Raw genomic sequence first — 7,083 nt, 5'->3', positions numbered from 1 at the left:
CCCCCCGCCCCCCCGCCCCGCCATGAACTTTTAGAGACTATGTATTATTTCATTCATCAATTCATAAAAAGTCTATTGGTACTACTACTAGCCTTGAATATAATGAAATATAATCTCTCTGCTCCCTACTCTCAGCTTAGCATCAACATATAGTATCAGCATACTCTGGTATTGATCACAGACATATCTTGAAAATATAAGAATTTATTTAACTATCCTTTGTTATCTAAATGAAACAGAATATTCTTAACATTTGCAAATTTCCTAAGTTTAAAACTCTAGCTGTAATTATAATAATGGAATTATGGTAAGTTCTTGTACTACGGAGTTGTACAAGAATTGTTTTGTATCCTTTTTTGGTCTTTTGCTCTCATTGGTTTCATAGATGCAAAGATTTAGGAAATCTGAGTTGGACCAATTTTAAGGATTATTGATGAAAACATAGTAGCTATTTTAAAGTGATATTTAAGGATATAGCAAATCAAAACCTTATTATCCAAGATTATGAATTTCCAGTGATTATATTTTAATAACCTTTGTTTTCATTTTTATTCTATGCCTTTTTAAAAATATTGGTTACAAAGGAAGTATAGGTCTAAAGCTTAAAGTAGAAGAGAACTAGTGTTGCAGAAACAAAAGTGAGACTCAGATGCTAAAGACTTTGTCTATATTCAAATTTTGCTGCGTGCTAGACTTTGTTTATATTCAAATTTCACCAGCTCCTCTACCTCTTTAACTATTCAGTATGTAGAGTGTTTTGTACAGAATCTGACACAGAAAAATACTGTCCTTCTCTAATATATGTTCTTTAACAAGTTTATGTTCTTGCCATGATACAAACACTGTTTCTTCCAATGACATTTAAAAACATTTATATTAATAAATATGTTAATAATTTGCTATAGAAGAAATTTAGCATAAAATTACCATTATATATACTATTCAAAGCACTGTGTGAAGAAAGCTTTTCTTTTTTATTATTTAAATACTTGCCCTTAATGTTTGCAGCCTTAGTGTTTCTTGAAAGATATATTACCAATATCATTCTGTACTTTACCCTGAATTCAGATACTTAAAACATTAATTATAGAATGCTGTAATATAATTTACAAAGTAGTGTTTGCAATATTTTATTATTCATTAGGTAACAAGTTTATCTACCCCTCTCCCTCAAATCCCTTTATGAACACTGATTAACATAAGTATGTTAGTATCATTTGAGATTTGGTCAAGGATGTGTCTAAATTTCATATGTATTGAAATGTTAAATAGTAGATAACCAACACATTAATCATTAATATAAGTTTCAGCAGAGTGGTGTACATTAAAGCTTTTTTGCAAAGGGCTGAGCAAATAGGAGGAAAAGAAGGGCATACCAGAAGTGTTGACTACTTAAAAAAAAGATTGATTATAAGAGATAGAAGGTACTATGATTATTCTGTATTTAAACATGTAAAATAAATAGGCAGTATACATTGTGACATTTTAGCCCCAGTGGAACTGCCTGTTCTTTTTTTAAAAGCCTACTTGTACTTGATTGAATCAGGCTTTGCCACTAATCTGTTTGATGACCTTGATCAAATTTATATATGAACATTTTTAAGGTTCCTTAAACACAGTCTTAAAATTTCCTTTAAAAAGAAATCAATTTGTTCATACTGGTGTGAGGTGTTATAATATTTGACATGGAAGGTATAGAAGTTGGAGTTAGGAGAAAAGATAAAATTTCTTAAAGAATCAGTTTCTAGGAGGTAATGAAATGTCTCCTTTTACTTTTCATCTCTCTTTTTTTGTGTGTGTGTGGAGGAGGGGTGGAGAAGGGGGTGCATGTTTTTTGCCAAGAGCACTGTTTTATCTTTTTGATATCCAATATTCTCTATATAGCATAATTATTTTGAATAATTATTCTGGTTCTTAAAAGAACAAATTTGGGATTATTTTCTGGCACTGACATTTTTCCCTGTGCTCTGTAACAAAGGTAATTTTGTTAAATAATTTATTTCAGTACCTAGCATATTTTTCAGTAATCTTTTTTTTTGAAAGGCAGCCTTTATGCTAGTAGTGCTTGCTCCATACATGGTCCATCAGAAGCTGTTGGCTAGGCAAAGTGGTCTGTGGTTTGATTGAATTCGGCACTTTCGAAGTGATGATTATATCAGAATTATTATAACAAACACTATGGAACCCTTAATTGGACCAGATGCTAAACTAAGTACTTCTATATTATGTCATTTATGAGATAGGTATTCTTGTTGTCATTTTTTAAGACAAGGGAACTGAGGCTCAAGAGAGGTTATATAACTTACCGTAAATCACACAGCTAGGAAATAGAACCAATTGTCAAAATTTTACTTAAAAAAATGTGTTTGTGTGTGTGTGTGTGTGTGTGTGTGTATACACACACACACACACACACACATATATATGTATATATTATCCCCCAAAAATGTATACATACTCTTTGCATAATTATAAAGGCAGTGTTTATTAAAATACCTTTCATTTTCAAAATGGAGCTATCAGTTGTTAAAGTGTGTATACATTATTTTTGAACACCCTGTATATTTTAAAAACTTTGGTATAATACTGTACCTTAATATTCTTTTAAAGTATTTACACTTTTAATTAAGCAGTGACTATAGAGATGAAGCCAAGTTTTGGTCTGAAGACCTTATATGGTTACCTAATTTTTGTGTCTTGAGTAGGAAGTCACTGATGCATTCACCTCTTACTCAGCTATTTGGAATATGCTTTTTATTGTTGCTGTAATTATTCATATAAAGCACTTGTTCTCTGTTTGCAGTAATGTTTCTCACAGTGTGGTTCAGAGATTACTTGCATCTGTGTCATTCAGGGTGGTAGTAAACATAAATCTATATCAGAACCCATTGACAGAGTCACTGGAATGGGAGCCAAGAACTTTCATGCTCAAACAAGCCATATCATTCTTATGTGTACCAAATTTTGAGAATAATTGATGTTGATAATGTGCTTCTCTTTTACCTTTATGTATATGTTGTCCGTCAGCTTCCTTTTCTCTAAGAATTGGTTTACAAACCATAGATGATTTATAAAGTCATCTCTCAGACTGTTAAAAACAGGTTTGAGATGGAATGAGCAATCTCATACACTAATGGTGAAAATTAGATTGATAATGTAAATTCTCTTATGGCAGGTATTTTAAGAACTTGCTTAAGTAGTATTTAAAATGCTCATAAACTTCAATCTAGTAAGCCTGTTTCTAAGAAGTTATTCTAAGGAAGTAACTCAGAGATTTACAGAAAGATTTAGGTATAAGGATTATTCCCACCAGAATAATTTGTAATGGTGAAAAACTAGAAATAATTCAGTTTCAAACATCAGGGAAATGGTTAAATTAGTTTATTATACCTATATAATAAAAGCATGATATGCTAAGTGTCCAACCGATAGGTCGACTGGTTGACCACTTGACTAGTCGCTATGACACGCACTGACCACCAGGGGGCAGACGCTCTGACTGGTAGGTTAGCTTGCTGCTGGGATCCAGCCAATGGGGACTGGGTGAGAGGGCTGGACACACCCTGGAGCCCTCCCAAGGTCCCTCCCCGCCAGCCTGCCATCCTTCCTTGGTCCCTCCCCAGCCAGCCCACCACCTACCGGGACTGGGTGAGACAGCCCCGATCACCAGCATGGCCGAGGGACCCCACCGGTGCACAAATTTGTGCACCGGGCCTCTAGTATAATATAAAGTCTCAGAAGAAGAATGTAAAATTGTACTTATATGTACATACACATATAGTCCATATGGTATTAGGTTGAAGCATCTGAAATTGTCATTTTTGTAGATCAGAGGGTATCAGAATTTTTATGGAGTTTAACCTAAAGTGATATTGGTTTTGAAAATATGTATTTGTTGTACATAGTAGAGAGGGAGACTAAAAGGAGATACAGCAAATTTATTAAGTGATTATCTGTGGATGATGAGATTTTAGGTAATGTAAAATATTTCTTCTTTACATGTGTATATTCTTCAGAATTTCTAAGTCTACTATAATTGCAGCTTTGTCATTGGATCAAGATACTGTGAGAGGAGATTAATGTGACAGTTAAAATGAACATATAATAAGTGAGATCTTTTAGTGCCTAGAGATGAGATTGGACATGACTTAGAGTTTATGTAAGTTGAAAATAATGAAGAAAGTAATTGAGGAAGAAGTTACATGAAGCTGGAATAAGAAGAGAGTGACAGTGATGGAAAGTTGTGAGTTACAGATGTATCCTTTTTGTTTTTCTCATGCTTAAACATTTATAAATTTCTTAACTTTTTAAATTTTTTCATCAATACATATAAGTTGTAAGCCTATAAAATCACAATTTTTGTTGTAAAAACCTCAGAATTCTGATACTACGATATTTTGGCAAAAAAAAAAAAATGTTACTCTTTACCCCCAACCCTGTGATTAAAAGTAAGTAAAAATCACAATGTTAACTTTGCAAAGATAAGGTCTAAGAATCCAGTTGGTTTAATGTTGTGTGTGTGTTTTTTTAAAGTAAGCATAAGAGCAAGAGCAAAGTTTTGTAACATATTTTGTTTTTATATAGGAAATTATTTCCTAAATTTTGGAGTTGACTTGTTGAAGGTCATAGCAGTTCATCCTCTAGAGTACCTTTTAAAATTCATACCTTAGAATTGTATCTGTGATAAGTTTTAGATACATTTTCTCGTAACAAATAAGTCCTGGGTGCTGAAAATAAAGATTAGAAGTCATTGCCATACAGCCTTGCTTGGGACATATTTTATAATATTTACTTTTGCTTTCTCTTTTATTTTCATTCTATGACCAGAGCTTTATTAAATAGTGAAATGAAAAAAATATTGAATTTTATTATTTTAAAAATTTGTCTAGTTAGATTGGGACGACTCTCTTTCTACTTTAAGGCTTCACCTCATTTACATTGTTTTGCATCCAAGAATGAATGTTATACACTTGTGAATGTTCACAGAAAGAGAGACAAGAGTGAGATTGAAGAAATCGAATCTTTAAGCAGAAGGGGAATGATTAATGGAGCAAGTTTCTGGAGAAGGTGTAGGGATAAAGTTTTGGAAATGATAGGAATCACTTTTTTTGTTTTTATCCTCACCCGAGGATATGTTAATTGACCCCCCCCCCCCCCCACACACACACACACACCTGCTCCCCATGGGCCCTGAATGGGATCGAATTCGGGACCTTTAGGTGTTCTAGATGATGCTCCTACCAAATGAGCTACACCTGCCAGGGCAGGATCACTTTTTTCTTAAGAGACAAGTGAGAAGGAAGGAGGAGTAAAGAAACAGCACCTTTGAGATTGAGATATGGAAAACTGACAACAGCAAAGTTTTGAAAGCTTCACTCCTCTCAATAAGTATAAACTCTAGTTGTAAACATTTTATGTGGGACTGTGTAGTTTTAATACAAGTTTTCTGTCTTATAGTTAGAAAATGTTCCTGACCAGTATTTTTATTTTAATAAGATAAACTTGCCATTTCCATCTTGAAAATTTTGCACAGAGGAAACATGTACCCAAGTGAAAGTTTTGGAAAACAAATCATCTAACTTTAGGCAATGAAGAAAGAAAAACAGACTTTCAGAGCTATTACTGAACTTTTGATAATCCCTGAGCCAGAATTTGATTCAGAATGTTATAGTAATTGGCAAAAAGAATAGAAGGTGGTATGAACCATCAAGATCCAAATGACTTTTTTTTTTTAAATATATTTTCTTGATTTTTTACAGAGAGGAAGGGAGAGAGATAGAGAGTTAGAAACATCGATGAGAGAGAAACATCAATCAGCTGCCTCCTGCACACCTCCTACTGGGGATGTGCACGCAACCCAGGTACATGCCCTTGACCGGAATCGAACCTGGGACCTTTCAGTCCGCAGGCCGACGCTCTATCCACTGAGCCAAACCGGTTCTGGCCCAAATGACTTTTGATACAAAAGCAGATAGGATGTGATTTGGCACTGTGGAGATGGATTACATTTATTTACCAGGTTGGTATCCTTGTTCTGTTCAAGATACCATTTTCTCCTTTTTTTTCCTGCCAGCTCCTATATCCATTCCTCCCATTTTTAAAGTGGTAGGCATACTCTACTGGCATTCCTAACTTTAGTGAGTTGATACTTCCAGATGCATCTGTTTCAGAACATAATACAAAGTGCTTTAAAAATTCCTTAATGTAGCACAACATTTCAGGGAAATTTAATAACTTTCACTTTTTAATAAATGTATTACTAAAATTAAATTTTGATTAGTACTTCACATTCTTAAAATGCTAGGAATGTCTTAGGTACATGTTGCTGACTGATTTAAATGCTGAAGTGAATTTTTGTAATTTTTCATATTAGGAGAAAGAAATGTATTCTCTTTGTGATCAAGGTAGGTAGAGATTGCTTTCTCCTTAATTTGACATTTTCCTAAGGTAATTTCAAGTGTTCTATGCTATAAACCAAAACAGTCTGTCATAAGGGAAAAGCCTGTATTGCTCTAATGAATGTCATCCTCCTTGTGGCATTAGTATAAAATTAGAAAACGGGAGAAACCAAGATGGCGGCATAGGTAAACACCGGAAATTGCTGCCTCGCACAACCACTTCAAAAATACAACTAAAAGACAAAACGGACATCATCCAGAACCACAGGAAGGCTGGCTGAGTGGAAATTCTACAACTAGAAGGAAAGAAAAAAACACACTGAGACTCAGAGGAGGTGCGGAAGTAAAGTGCAGAGGTACAGAGGCGCACGCGGAAAGGGCTGGCAGCTGAGGACACGGTTGTCTTTTTTAATCGGAGGGAGTCTCAAGCTCCTGACTGCTCTGAACTCCAGTTCCAGGCAAGTCTCTGGGGACCCAGACTCATACAGGAGAAACTGGACTGTCTGGCATCGGTCGGAACTCGAGGGCGGCTTTCTCTCAGAGGTACTTGCAGCGATTACCGGGACACTGAGAAGCGGGGCCTCTTAGGGCTTGAGAAACTGGACTGTCTGGCATCGGTCGGAACTCGAGGGCGGCTTTCTCTCAGAGGTACTTGCAGCGATTACCGGGACACTGAGAAGCGGGG

Source organism: Myotis brandtii, unplaced genomic scaffold, assembly GCF_000412655.1.
Source record: "Myotis brandtii unplaced genomic scaffold, ASM41265v1 scaffold34, whole genome shotgun sequence".
Classification (NCBI taxonomy): Eukaryota; Metazoa; Chordata; class Mammalia; order Chiroptera; family Vespertilionidae; genus Myotis; species Myotis brandtii.
This window is presented reverse-complemented; position numbering follows the sequence as displayed.